The sequence below is a fragment of the Lactuca serriola genome, chromosome 4 (assembly GCF_051521515.1).
Source record: "Lactuca serriola cultivar US96UC23 chromosome 4, Lser_US96UC23_V15, whole genome shotgun sequence".
Lineage (NCBI taxonomy): Eukaryota > Viridiplantae > Streptophyta > Magnoliopsida > Asterales > Asteraceae > Lactuca > Lactuca serriola.
In genome coordinates, this window is record NC_136411.1 from 114,001,125 (window position 1) to 114,016,689 (window position 15,565).

At 34.0% G+C, this 15,565-nt stretch overlaps 1 long non-coding RNA gene across 3 annotated transcripts; it reads left to right on the forward strand.

The window, feature by feature from the left end:
* The first annotated feature begins 12,975 nt into the window (after positions 1-12,975).
* LOC145102358 (uncharacterized) lies at positions 12,976-14,353 on the forward strand. 3 transcript variants are annotated; one of them, XR_013706138.1, is made up of 4 exons: positions 12,976-13,304; positions 13,412-13,640; positions 13,752-13,974; positions 14,082-14,353. It is a non-coding gene; the product is annotated as an uncharacterized LOC145102358 (long non-coding RNA). The 3 variants fall into 3 exon arrangements; XR_013706139.1 differs by having other exon boundaries at positions 13,789-13,974; XR_013706137.1 differs by having other exon boundaries at positions 12,977-13,304; positions 13,744-13,974.
* The last annotated feature ends 1,212 nt before the right edge of the window (positions 14,354-15,565 follow it).

Here is a 15,565-nt window from a genome sequence, read left to right on the forward strand (position 1 = left end):
CTTTAAGTTCCATAGCTTGAGGACAAGTTATGGAAGACTTTTAACTATTAAAGAATGTAACTCTCCTTCTTTTGTAACTTATGGAACTAATTAAGGCTACACATTTTTATTATTTAATGAAGAGACTCTTGAACCTCCATAACTTGAGGACAAGTTATGGAGTCATAAAACCATTTAATGAGGACAAGACTCTTCATTTTGTAACCTTTGCCAACTTTTATGAGTTTTAAGAAACTTAAATGTGACCTTTCATGTAACTTGAGGACAAGTTACACAAACACATTTTAGAATCAACTCTTAGATTAAAATGGATTGAAAACACATAATCATTTAACTTTTCCTATTAATCTAAGCAACTCATAAGAACAAAGATAATTCATATCAAACTCTTTCATGTAATTAGCATAACTTTTAAACTAATACAAAACATGAATCTATTGACAATTATATTTGAAATTGGATTAGCATGAACATTACCACATCAAAAACAAGTTTATAAGGTCAAAAACAGCTTAGGGTAATGTTCCTAGTCCAATTCCATCCAAAACAGTCGAATATATGTTGTCTGGGGTTCCAACTCGTTGAGTGCAATAACAAACTCGGTGAGTTGGATGCATTTTGCCTTGGACTCGTCGAGTCCCTTTATGGACTCGGCGAGTCTGCTATGCAGACAACAACAAAATTCGATTTTTCAGCTAAATTTGCAAGTATAACAAGAAAACAAGCCTAGGATCTGATACCACTGTTGGGTTATGAGCATTCTAACACTCCTAAGTGTACATGCAACCCTAAATACCTTGGATCTATGTTTTCTCTATTATACATGCAAATATGAATATTCCAAAGTATTACCCTATCTAGCATACAATCTTTTGATACTTGGGTAATAAAATGGATAGAATACATACCTTAATTATGTAACTAGTCTTCATGAAGCTTGAGTGCCTAGTGCCCCAAGTGTGACACCTCAAATGGTTCACACAACACCATGAACACTTGGAATAACCTTGAGAATAAGGATACTTTGGTTCTCTCTAGTGAAATCGGCCTTGCCCTTTTGTGTACACACACTAGTGCCCATTTCACCAACCAAGGACATCTTTAGATAGTGTGAAGACTAGGGTTAAACCCATGACCTTTCATTTCATATGATCCATGGGTTAAACACTCCATGGACTATCCATGAAAGCTTAGCCCAACCTAAATTAACTTGGCCCATCACACACATATATCTAAGAGTCCATATTTAATTAGTTCCATTTGATCACTTAATTAATTACAAATTAATTCTTGATCAATACTAATTAAATAATATGATTATATATTAATATATTAGAACTTATAATATATTAATATAAATCACTAGTATCCTTTTTCCTCATCTTGTCAATCCAAATGTTCTGATGCCATGCAACCCAAATGGACCATGTCGGGTCGGGTCGAGTCTTACCAATTATAGTTATGGACTTAGACATTAATCCAACACCTTATTCCTGTGGGGGCAGCGGATTGGTGACAACTTGTCAGGAACTCAAGAGTATATTTAAAGTTGTTGGGAAAAATTCGCGATCAGAATGTTTTGAGTATCCTTTCAGCACGTTTTGGTGGTGTCCCTATTCAAGGGACTAGGGGTAGGTTCGAGGAATGGAGGATCATCAGTCTTAGGATTAGGTTTCTGAAAATAGACTGATGAGTTCTCATTTTCAGGAAGTATAGTGACGAGGATGGTTTGTGGTTGTAGTGTCGAGAGTTCCTGTTTTGTGTTATTCTCTGGAAGTTGGGTCATGCAGCTATGGAGAGAAAGAAATTATTGTGTTTGATCATTTTCAAGTTGTTGGTTTTCTTGTTGGCAGTTGGGGGTTTCTAAGTGGTCTCTTGAGTGTTATATATAAGATGCCTTGGTTTTCAAATGGTTTGAGGAAGTTTATGGAATATGTTAGTATTATTTTAGAAATCGTAACCGAGACGGATTTTGAGGACGACATCAAATTTAAGTAGGGGAGAATTGTAGCATTCATTTTACTGGCATTTCTGGGCCGTAGTCCAAAATTCGGTTGTGTAAGGCTTTGGGCCTCAAGGAGGAAAAGTTTAGTCCTTGTGGAAGGAGGTAATGTTAGTTAAGAGATTTAACCTTGAGTTATGTTTAGGGCTGAAGGGTAGAAAGGGAAAAGTCATAAGCTAGGTTCTTGCATGAAATATGGATTTTTTTTTCAAGAATTTATTAATCCAAGATATTTGGATAATATTGAAGATCTGTTCAACACCTTTCTGTGGATATAAAGAATGCCGAGAACGGAGTTGGAACGAAGAAGTTACGACCGTTTGAAGTTACGTCGTTTTTTGGGTTAGCCGCGTACATTGGGCGTACACGATCAGTGCCCAAACCCAATTTTCATGGTTTGAGCCCTATTTATGCTCCTAACTTCCCCAAATCCATTCCATTCTCAACCTCCACCTCTCCAACTGTTGTATTAGTGTCTAAGTCCATAACTATTTTGGTATGTACTTGACTCGATGGTGCATGGTCCTTTTGGGTTGCCTTCACCAAAGCAACTTGATAGGATGAATTATGGAGAGAAAGGATTAAATATGATTTATTAATATATTATGAGAATAATATATTAAAAGAGAAATCATATTGTTTAATTAATATTAGTCAAGAATTAATAAGAATTAAGTTTGTGACTAAAAGACATTAATTAAACTAAAGGGACTAGAACTTTCAATTGTATGATAGTTTAATATTGAGCTAATGGACTCCATATTAAAGGGGTGGACGAATTCTATGGGAAACCCATTAGAAATCGTTCCAAGGCCTTTAAGGAAGGAGCCCATGGGTTGCTTAGGGCTTAAGCATCCAAATTAGGGTTTCCTTGTTAGATAACCCTAATATTCTCACTATTTAAAGAGCCTTTATGCCCCAAAAACGTGGACAAGCTTCCTTCTAGGGTTTCCACATGTTTTTGGTAGCATCCTTCTCTCCTCCTCTTCATCCTCTTGCTCTTGGTGTTTGTGAACCATTAGAGGAGTGACATTTGTGACTCTAAGCTTTCTAAAGTCATTACAAGGAGGAATTGTGATTGTTATTGCTACATAAAAATCAAGGTAATATCTTAAACCCATTCTTATGTTAATATGATTACTTGTATGCTAGAATTAGGCTTTATAGTCTTGGATAACCTGCATGTACAATAGAGAAACCTAGATCCAAGCATTAGGGTTTGTATGAGCACATAGGATGTTCTTATGACTAAAACCCATCAGTGGTATTAGAGCCTTGATTGGTTTCTATTGTATTGATGCATTATGTAGCTGAAAATCATATTCTGGCTTACTATTTGACCTGACTCGGCGAGTCAGCCCTACTCGGCGAGTTCCAAAGTGTGACTCGGCGAGTCGGAGCGTCAGACAGAGGAAATTTCGGATTTTGTTGTTGTTTTGCTTAAGGATTATTACCATATTCGTTTTAAACCTATAAAATACGAATTTTATTGTTTCTTAAAGAATATCCTTGCCAAAACACAAGATAATTACCAATTGATTAGATAATAACTTCCTTATATGATAAAGATTGGATTATTTGTATTAATTGGGTAACTTATTTTGCAAGAAATTGAAATTAGGTCAAATATAGATAATAATGAAATTAATTGTTTAATTTATATTATTTGTTATTTGATCCTTGTGTTATGAAAAGTTTCAATTTTCCCCTTTAGGTTTTATAGTTTAAATTTGAACTCAAAAGTTTAATTTTGAAATTTAAATAGTTGAAACCCTAATGTTTTTGAAAAGGTTTCAAAACTTGCCCTCAAGTTTTGGAATTTAAATTTTGATTAAAAGTTTAATTTTGATGTATATTTAAATTCTAAACCTTAATGTTTTGAAATGTTTCAAAACTTGTCCTCAAGTTTTGGAATTTAAAAGTTGATTAAAGGTTTAATTAGGAATGTTAAATTCTAAAACCCTAGTATTGTTTTGAAAAGTTCAAATCACACCCTTATGGCTTTATTAATTAATTAAGGTGTATAATTAAAAGAGGTTTAATAAATCCATATAGTTTTGGTTTAAAATATAATTGAATTAAAAGTATAATTGTTAAATTTGACCACATAATATTTTAAAAGTGTAAAATACACCCTATACTATATATAACATTAAAAGTATAACATTATATATATGTATGAGTAAAAGTCAGTCTTACCGTTAGTAGGCCTCATTCACAAAGCTGGTCTATAAGGGGTGTTTAAGGAAATTGCCTATAAAATGGCGATTGAATGGGTATCCACTCTTACCCACCGCACTCTTGACTAGTGGAGGGTCGTTAGTCGAATGGGTAGGATAGGACAGAAACCTTCCATTATAAGTATAATGAAGTACAAAAGTAACTAAATTTTTTTCAAATTCCCAATCTTAGTTACTTAGGCAAAAGTGAATTGATGCAATTCCATGAAATTACACTTTGTGCCCTTGCGAAGACGTTAGTGGAGCGTGTGTGGTTTACCGGCACACTAAATGGTTATGAGCAAAGGTAGCAAAAGGTGACTCAATGTTTGTCGTAGTTCGGTGGAGCGTGTGTGGTTTACCGGCACATCGAATAGGTTACTGTAACATGTGAGGGCACCATGTAAGATTGCATGGTTATTCACACCCGCTTTATGATCCTCGGCATCCCAGTCACAAACTAGAGGGGCATATCGAGATTTAAACATGCCATTGAAATGTTCAATGAATCTCAAAGGATCTAGGAGTTTTCATAAATTTAAAACTTAAATTACTTTTTCGTTTTTCATGGTGGAAAATTAGCGAATCGTCATTCACTTACCTTCAAATATTCTGCAACTAGATTACGGCATCCCTTTTCTAGGTTGTAGCATATTGTGTTGGGTCCTAGACTTAGTATCTCATTTGGGTGATTTACTAAGGACTCAATCAATCAACTAACTTGAATTCGTTTTCTCCCGTTTTGTAGATGTCAAAGTACGACAACTATGGTCTTCCCAAATCCCGTGGAACAAGCATTCCGCATGAAGATGATATTCCACGATTCAATCGAGGAACAAGAGATCATGCTTCACTTCCTCCACCTCCTCCATTATTCTCCCTAACCCACAAGTTCGAAGACTTGAAAAGTTCAAGCTCACTCAAGCCCTTTTGGCAAGTAAAAATAAAGAAGGAAAGTCGGTGTGTGCACACGTCCTAGGGATGAAGTCACACATTGATAGGTTAAGAATGTTGGGATCCGTTGTCTGTGAGGAGATGGCTGTTGATTGGGTTCTTCAGTCACTTCCTAACTCATATAGTGAGTTCGTAAGAGAGTACTATATGATGAACTGCGACGTGACCCTTATAGATCTCACCTATATGCTTATTGCCGCTGCATCAGCAATGGTTTGGCGCAATAGAAAAAGCAAAGTTGATTGGTGAATCTACCTTCAAGACCTCTATGGATATAGACAATGGCAACAAAAGACATGCTATGATCGAAAAGTTTGATCATAAGAGAAAGGCAATGTCTGAAGTAGTTCCATGTCCCGTTCTAAAAGAGTCAATTTGCTTTTATTGCCAAGAGAAGGGGCATTGGAGACGAAGCTGCCCCATTTACCTAAGAGATCTAAGAGATGGGAGAGTCAAAACGTATGGCTCTGCTTTAGGTAAAATCCATTGACTAACTCTTTTAAGTTTCTATTCTAGATTCTTAATACATAATGTGATAAGATTACAATTGATGTTTTGGAGGATCGAAGAAAAGAAAGGAAGCTTAAGGGAAGAAGTGAGCAGAATCTAACCGTGAAGGAATGGATTTCGATCGCATTACTTGAAGATTAGATTCTTGAGCTACTACTTAGAGTTAGAATAAGATTGCTAAGAAAGATGTATTAGCATAGTTTTTCAAAGAATTGCATTGTAAGGACAAAGTTTTTCCGCAATAAAATAAATTTTGATTTTATATTATTTATTTATCCTTGCAATGGCGTGTATGAAAAATTGATGTTAGAATGTTTCTATTATTAGCAATAATGGATTTGATTCTTAATTATGGAACTGTCGAAAATTTACCAAATAAGGAGAGTTTCTCATCGCCCAAGTTTCAGTTGGACAGAAATTTGGAATCACGCAACTTGGTTGCATGATGAATGAGAAATTTCATATTTGGAAATTAGACTAATTCATTGACAAAGTGTCAAGTGAAAGGACTAGGAAATCGAGTACACAAGTTGCGTGTTGATCAAGTCCACCATAAGAGTAACAAAGATATTCGTCATGATTTACTAAAGGTTTAGTAAATATGATTATACTTATAAGATTAAGTGTAATTCTGAATTGATTGAAAAAGTTTAAATCAATAGCAGAACGAATAAGAAGAATCAAGTAGGCAGAAAGATAAAAGTTTCTCCATTCTAAGAAGAAGGGAGAGTACCTTTTATGCTTTATGATAGGTCTTAATGATTAAGAACCATTGATCCTCTAAGTGAGTCTTAGTACAATTGTATGTCTAAGAAGAGGATTCAAGAATTGAAGAAATGGTTAAATCAAGAAGTCAATCATACTTCGTTCCAAAACAAGTATTTGAGTTAAGATTGTGAAATTGAGTGATAAGTATTAAGAAGGTTTATAACATTCATCAAATGTGGAAAGTTGTGATGTCTTGGATAAGACAAAGACCAACTAGGACCAATTTATGAAATGTTTTGATAAAAACTACACTAACTCTTGAATATTTGTTTGTCAAGAAATGTTTATTGACAAGAGAATCTTATATGTCAAGGAGTCAGTGGGAGTCTTAATGGTCTTGAAAGGTTTCAAGAACAAATCAAAATAGACCTTATCGATCATCACTAGCACACGAGTTGAGGTTTACAACCTATCGTGTTGACATTATTTTGTTTCTGTGCCGTTCCAATTAAGTTAATTATGCATGTGAGTTCTATGAGTTCTCATTTGAATGCATAAAAGGCAAGGACCTTGATCAATGAAAAGTACATTGATAGGAAAAGGTGAGCTGCTTAACTACTTGGAAGACATGGTGGGCAGCTGTGTTACCATAAGGCAAAGAAATCAAGATTAAGAAAGTTCGGTCCATATGAGTTTGAATTTGTCGTAAACTTTGGTTTTGACAAATTCACATGGATAGGAACACATACACCATTAAAATCTAAGTGTCATAAGATTCCCTCCTTCATGAAAATGACTGTGAGGAAATGCTTTCACTAATAGAGATTTTAAGAAGATAGTGATTGTGAAATTGTATTCTCGAATTCGATTATGGTTACGGTATCCCTTTCCATGATTCGAATTGTGAGATTTGGCAATAGTCTGAATTGTTTAGACACACATATGAGCTATCTATGGCAAAGGTGTATAAGTTTAAGAAGTCTTGATAAAATATTATCAAAGCATTAGGTATTAGAAATATGAACTTAAAGAAATTCAATAGGCATTGTTTTTTTGGAAGTTAAGATGCTTTCTAAATACATGCCAAAGCTAGTGGGAGCATAAGTGTTATGTTTATAATAATCATCTTGATAGTGGGAGCATAAATGTTATGATTGTATGATTATTAAGGCAAGTATTGCAAGTTAGCAATATTAATTATAGAAACCAAGAGTCATACCTTGCAAAGTTGTAAGGGTTGAATAGTTGTTTTGCTATAATTAAGGGAGAGGATATTATGCTTCATTTCAAATCTAAAGGCTTAGATTGTGGAATGTTAATAAATTTAGTCAATGATACATAGTGCATTCTTAAATTTCGATTATGATTACGGCATTCCTCTTCATAATTCGAATTGTGAGAACGTAGCACGTAAAATATTATGGCAGAAGATTGATAAAGTACTAAATCTTCATGTAAGACATTATGCATCATGTCCCATACGCTTCGGGTATAGGATTGATTGCAAATGATATAATATTTGACCATTCTAAAATTTTCCAAATGTCTAGCGCATTCATATGGAAAAGGACAAGAATCGGTTTTGACTAAGATAATTAAACAACTATCAAAGGACAATCCAAAGTTCGCCGAGGATTGGTCACTTGTGAGTAGTTGGAAGCATGATATTGGATGGACCATATCGACATTATTATGAATAGATAAGATTCTATTGAGAATGAGTTGTCATATGGTAAGTATGGAAAGTTTTCCATATTGGGAGTTGGATATTGAGAATCAATGTCTAGATTAGAAACTTTTATGCAAAAGGATGTTCAAAGGAATGTACTTTGAGTGAGAGACATCACATCTATGGAATTGTCTTGTAACAATATCCGATAAAGGACTTTGTAATTTCATTGGCAATATTCATTGTGACTTTTGTGCAATGATATTACAAAAGGATCATTGCATAAAATGTTAGAATCTAACATATTCCATAAGTGGCAAGAATTTGATATTCTTTCACTTGTGAAAAGGATTGGGAGTTGTGAAATGAGTAATGTTGGAAATGTGTTCATTTGATCTATTTCACAAAGTAAGAACCATAGGCAAACATTGTGTGCATGCTAAGAGCATGGGACAAGTGTAATAATTCAAGTAAGAAGTTGATTACCCGAAACAACAAATAATGAGTAATCGATATGGTGATAAATAAAAGGTGCTTTATTTATGCTCAAAGGTTTGAGGCCATATGGGATTAGTATTATTCTTGTGTTTCACTTTGCATGTTTTGACTTCCTGAATAATTTAATTTGTTGAGAACAGTCAAATTATTCGAACGGGCCACAGTCGTTCATATGTTGGAAGTAGGTATGAATCAAGACTGTCGTGAATTGGTGTGTGGATTGTCTAAAGAGTATTAGACATAAGAAAATGTTTGCTGCAACATTCATGAGCCCTTATGAATATGATTTGAGCATTGGATTAAACCCACGCTCACTTGGATCACTACATGAATTGTATCACGAGTGATTAGTGAGACGATAACATCTTATATTCTTGAAACCGAGATGTGTGAGTTGTATCTTGCGAGTCGGTTGCACATTGATAATATGTAAACGCACCGGTAACTTGGTGTCATAAAACATATTTTTGTGTGTGATTTGGTGAGTGAGTGCAAGCGAGCATTGAATCAAAGTTTATCCGTTCCTTTTGACCAAAGCAGGATAAAAGCGATATCTTTAGGCCCCTCGATGATTTAGTGATGACAAACGTAAATGCTCGGCCGGGCTAGGGCTAATTTGATTTGTTCAATTAGTCAGCCGTCATAAATCGGTAGTCGAGAAATAGTACAGAGAGAATGATTAGAAATCATGTCTCATACGATATCTAGAATGGAGGAATATATGATCCCTTATCTAAAGGACACTCATATCTGATAGGATCATAATTGACAGCGGCTTTAGAAAGCTACGATTGCAGATCAGGATCTGAAGTCATACGCATAATAGTTATTAGACTTATCCAAGTGGGAGACTGTTGGATTAGTGTCTAAGTCCATAACTATTTTGGTATGTACTTGACCTGATGGTGCATGGTCCTTTTGGGTTGCCTTCACCAAAGCAACTTGATAGGATGAATTATGGAGAGAAAGGATTAAATATGATTTATTAATATATTATGAGAATAATATATTAAAAGAGAAATCATATTGTTTAATTAATATTAGTCAAGAATTAATAAGAATTAAGTTTGTGACTAAAAGACATTAATTAAACTAAAGGGACTAGAACTTTCAATTGTATGATAGTTGAATATTGAGCTAATGGACTCCATATTAAAGGGGTGGACGAATTCTATGGGAAACCCATTAGAAATCGTTCCAAGGCCTTTAAGGAAGGAGCCCATGGGTTGCTTAGGGCTTAAGCATCCAAATTAGGGTTTCCTTGTTAGATAACACTAATAGCCTCACTATTTAAAGAGCCCTTATGCCCCAAAAACGTGGACACGCTTCCTTCTAGGTTTTCCACACGTTTTTGGTAGCCTCCTTCTCTCCTCCTCTTCATCCTCTTGCTCTTGGTGTTTGTGAACCATTAGAGGAGTGACATTTGTGACTCTAAGCTTTCTAAAGTCATTACAAGGAGGAATTGTGATTGTTATTGCTACATAACAATCAAGGTAATATATTAAACCCATTCTTATGTTAATATGATTACTTGTATGCTAGAATTAGGGTTTATAGTCTTGGACAACTTGCATGTACAATAGAGAAACCTAGATCCAAGCATTAGGGTTTATATGAGCACATAGGATGTTCCTATGACTAAAACCCATCACCAACACCCTCTCTTGACACCCTAACCCTAGTTTGAGCCTTGCGAGCAAAAAATGTGTTTTTAAGTGCATTGGAGTGTTCTTGGTGCACCTTAAAGAAGAAGGAACTCATTGAAGAAGCATTGGTTGCTTTGGATCTTGTAGATGTAGACCTTTTTCACCTTGATCTTTCTTTTGGAGGTATAAAGTTTGAATCTTGATGATGAAATTGTTAGAGCTAGCTAGTTTTGGGTGTTATGAGCTTTTGGTCACCTTAAGTATATAAAGTTTAGATCTTGAAAGTTTGTGACCTTGTTATGGATAAAGGTGGAAACTTTATCCATCTAAACATCATATTAATTCAGACCTAAAGGTTGGAGACTTAGACTTAATGGATTAAGTTGAAAAAGATGCATTTTTGGTCCCTTTGAGACTTAAGGACTAGATCTTGTTTGGTGGGACCATTCTAATGGATAAATTTGGAAACTTTATACACTATGGAGCTATTAGGAACCATAAAAATGTGATCTTGGTCTTTCTATCCCTTCCATGCAAGATTTGTGATGTCTTAATGGATTAATAAGTTAGTGTTTTAGCTTTTGGACCTTCCCTAGCCATGGAAATTCATAAAGGTGGAAACTTTATGACTTAAGACAATGTTTTCAGGATAGATCTGAGTTTGGGTGAAAATTCCTTAAGGGATTAAGTACTTAATGGAAAGGATGGAACCAGCTCGTGTATGTTGGGCATAAGTTGAGTACACTAGGCGTACTCAACCAACCTTGGACTTTGACTTTTGTTGCCTCCATTGATCATTGACTTTTTGACCAAGTTTGACCTTGGGTCAAACTTGAGGATTTTAGGCTATTGATTAAGATGTTATCTGGTCCCGGTGTTAGTGGATTCGCTAGAGAAAGCAATGCAAAAGGGAGCATATCGCAGTCTTTCAAGGTTCTTCGATACAGGTGATTTTTCCTCACTGTACTTGTGGGTCGAAGGCACCAATATCGGCCCACTAGGTTATGTATCATGGTGTATAGGATGTTGCTATGTTGTAGTAATTTATTAGATATGTATCCTGGTATTTAGGATGTTGCTATGTGGTAATGATCTGTAGATCTGTCTGTTATCTATTTACTGGCTATATGTTTATCTATTGCATATGGTGACCTAGTGTGGTTGGGTTGAGACTGTACTGCTTTGTGTTTCTAGTCAATAAAATCGGTAATGTTTATATCGATATGTTGTTATGGTTTACTGGATTAAGGCGAACCAGCTGGTACTGAAGGCCAAGATACCCAGGGCGGTCTGGATAGACTAAAGGTCTGCGAGGAGGTCCAATCAGGTCGCAGGCCCAAAGAGCGGTCCAGATAGGTCATAGGTCCGGTGCGGCAGTCTGGTCATGTTGAAGGCTCTGAGAGCGGTTCAGATAGTTTGTAGGTCGGTGCTGCAATCCAGTCATACTGAAGGCTCTGTATGCATGTTGTTATTTGTTATTTTATATGGTAGTACTTTGGGGGAACTCACTAAGCTTCGTGCTTAGAGTTGTTTGTTATGGTTTCAGGTACTTTAGATGATCGGAAAAAGAAAAGGCCTGATCGTGCACATCCTTCGGATTTTATGTTATTGGATTTTGTGATACCCTGATTTATGAACTATACTTTTCAAACAACGTTTTTATGAACATTTATTGACTTGGGGTTGTTTTGGAAAAATAAAAATTTTACTCCTATTTTTGGGATGTTACATTGTGGACCCAACATGCAGTATGTATATTTGTTTGGTTGTGTGTGGTACATTGGGGGAACTCACTAAGATTTGACTTACAGTTTAAGTTTTATTTTAAGGTATTTCAGATGATCAGGGGAAAGCAAGGGCGTGATCATGTACATACTTCTGATTTTATGATATTTGATTTTGGGATACTCTGATTCGTGATTATTACTTTTGGGAACTATGTTTTGTAAACAATTACGATTTTTGGTTGGATTATAAAAATGAAAATTTTATATTGATTTTTAGGATGTTACAATGTTGTCATTTATTTTAAAAATGCAAGTCTGTAATTTTGAGTTAAAAATAAAAATGAGTTTCGATTTTGATTTCATAATATAAGCAGGGTAAATTTTATATTGGTTCGATATAAATTTTGATATTTAATTTTAAAAAATTATTTAGTTTTACCAAACTTTGAGTATATTCCTTAATAAGACATAAACTTTTGAAAGTAAAATTAAAAAATATATGTTAACTAATAATTAACTATGTTGTTACACATGCTAAGATAATTAACCATATGAATAATATGATATTAATTCCGCTTAATTCATTTTATTTAATGGAAAATAAAATTATTGTATATATTTTTCTAAAATGAATTAAATAGAATTAATTTCATATTAAATAGAACTTATATGACATTAGTTTTGTTTAAAAAATTATTCTCAATTAAATAAAATGAATTAAACGTAATTAACGTCATATTATTCATATAGTTAATTATTTTAGCATGTGTAGGAGCGTAGTTTTTTTTTTCAAACTACTGTTTAGCATCATAGTTAATGATTAGCCAACAGACATTTTTTTTTTGAAAACGTGTATGTATTTATTAAGTATTATATTTAATATTTTATTAAACTAAATAACTTTTTAAAATTATAGTATATATTAAAATTATCCAACCTTAGTTACAGTAAAGTAGCTAAGGTTTGGCATAATTGGTCCCTAGGTATCTGATTAGCTGTTTTTTTTGGCAAAAATCGTCTTTCGTTTATGGGGGTTTGTTATGTTCTGGATTTGTTCGTAGGCATTTTTCTTTTGGGCACTTTATGCAATTTTCTCCGTTCTTTGTCGACACATGTTGTGATTCTCAATCCAACGCTTCAGTTGTCCAATGGTTTTGCTCCACCGATCGTTACTTTAAGCTAACTCCATCATACGTCTCCTTCACCTTCACATGGAAAATAGACATTGACGGAGTGCGGTGCCAAAAACTTGCAACCGTACAACTTCTCCACACCACCATCATCGATCCTTCATCGACGTTCTTACCCAATCCGTTGTTACAACCATACATACGATTCGCCCTCCCTCTCTCTCGATTCCAGCTTGCTCAGGTTACTTCACTTCCGATTGTCCTTCTTTCTACTGTCAGTTTTTTGAATCGAATTTTAAGGTTTTTTTTTCATGTAACATATATGGGTTCATTTTATGTCATCCTAAGGTTACTTCCACCGACTCACCACCATCGATTCGAACACCAGTGTGTATGCCGATATTTGAGGAACTTTAAATGGAGAGCATGTAGATGATTGACAGGCTACGGTGAACAGACGGGAAACCACCCACTTTCTTGCTTATTTAACAACTTATGGAGGACTACATCTGATTTGGAGAGATTAGAAAAGATGATGTATCATTCAATTCGACTAGCAGCAGATGTTCATCGGCAGGTTTAATATTTTACATAAATGTTTTGATTTTAATTATATTTTTATTTTCAGAGTATGGAATATTTATTTCTACTTTTGTTCTTAAATATGCAACTTGAATAAGTTGTTCAGGGTTTGTATAATCACAGAGCATATTCTCCTCTCACAGTCCCTCTCTAAACCTAAAAACTGAAGAGAGGAGCATGGCGATTTTCATATGCGAGAGGTATGGGAGAGACAATGGAAACAGGAAAATCGAAGGGTGGCATTGAAGGCAGAGGCTAATTGCAACTTTTTTCACTAATGCCTAATTGATTTGTTAATGAAATGTCAGGGAAAGCTATCAGATGTTCAGGTAACTTTTGTTTACTCATGTTTCAGCACTCTGATTATAGGCTTTTGGCTTAAAACTATAGAAAATTTGTTTTAAGTTTTGATACATTATGTTTCTCTGATTTTCAGTGCGGGGAGCAGATGGAACTACAACAGAATCTGTAGGTAGTGCACTATTCTTCTTTCTGTTTTCTATGTCTTCCCTTTTCCATCTTAGCGGGTAAAAAAGTTTCCAGTTGCTTACTTGCTCCCACATGTGATTGTAGTTGAATAAGAATATGGTGTTTGGATGGTAACATAATGCTTTTCTTTTGATTTACTGTTGGACAGACTACGTTGTTAAAAGAATGTAAATTTTCTAATTTGTACAATGATATCATATGGCTTAACATTATTCTTAATGGATCTATCTTTGGATCCTACTCTTTGGATATAATCAATGTTTGTATACAGCTTTTCACTAAATTTTATGGTGGTTTTATAGTTGTATGTTATTCATATTTGCAGGTTTTAAAATACAATATAGCAGCTGCTCATATTAGATAATTATGACTTTTTTGGTTATAGTAGCCTCATGGCTCTACAACGATTCAAATTATGTTGCCATCCAAACACTTGCTTTTATGCTCAGTAGAGAACCTGATTTAAATTTAGGCTCTACACAAGATGGCCTACCATATTTTAGGCAACAAATGTAATGTTCCAACTCATTCTTCCTTTTCCATTAAAAAGACTTTTTTTTGCATCTTCAACTTAAAGAAATGGTTTTAAAATACAAATTTAATCAAAAATATAGTTTTAATTAACTTATTTAGACAAAATAGTTTTAATTTTGACATTCAAATGTGATGAAATGATAGATTTGTGTCTTTCATATAGCATTTCCTCTACTGCTTCAGCTTTGAAGGTTTGCTTCTTCTTATTTTACTCTTTTCTTTTTAGCAAATCAAGTTTTCTCAATTCTTAATATTAAATTTGATAACGTTTATTTTTTTATTGAAAATTACAAACACTTTTTTTACGGTATACTATATTTTTTTGGAAATAGATGGTGTATATATATATATATATATATATATATATATATATATATATATATATATATATATATATATATACTAGGTTACAACCCGTGGAAATCACGGATAAAAAAAAACAATATTGATAATTAATATATACTAGGTTACAACCCGTGGAAATCACGGATAAAAAAAAACAATATTGATAATTAACATTGGTAATGAAAAATCAAAGATATATAAAATTTTATTAAATTAATAAAATATAAGTTTTGTTAAGACATTTAATAAAATTATGTGAATCAAGAAAAAGGTAAACATACATTACTCACAAAGTAGTAGTGTATAAAAAAGTTGAAATATGTAAAACTAAAATGCTATAATCGACATTAAAGTGAAAGTTTAATAAAAGGAGATATATAGATAAAAGGAGATATGGACCAATCAATCCATTTGTAATTACAATTCTTTCTCCTATGTTTGATCCACACGAACACATGTGACTTAATAGTATCTACCACCATTGTTGGGGACAAACATATGTTTTAAGTACTCTGTCGTATCTCGCCTTCCAAATCCACCATAGCGTCTCGT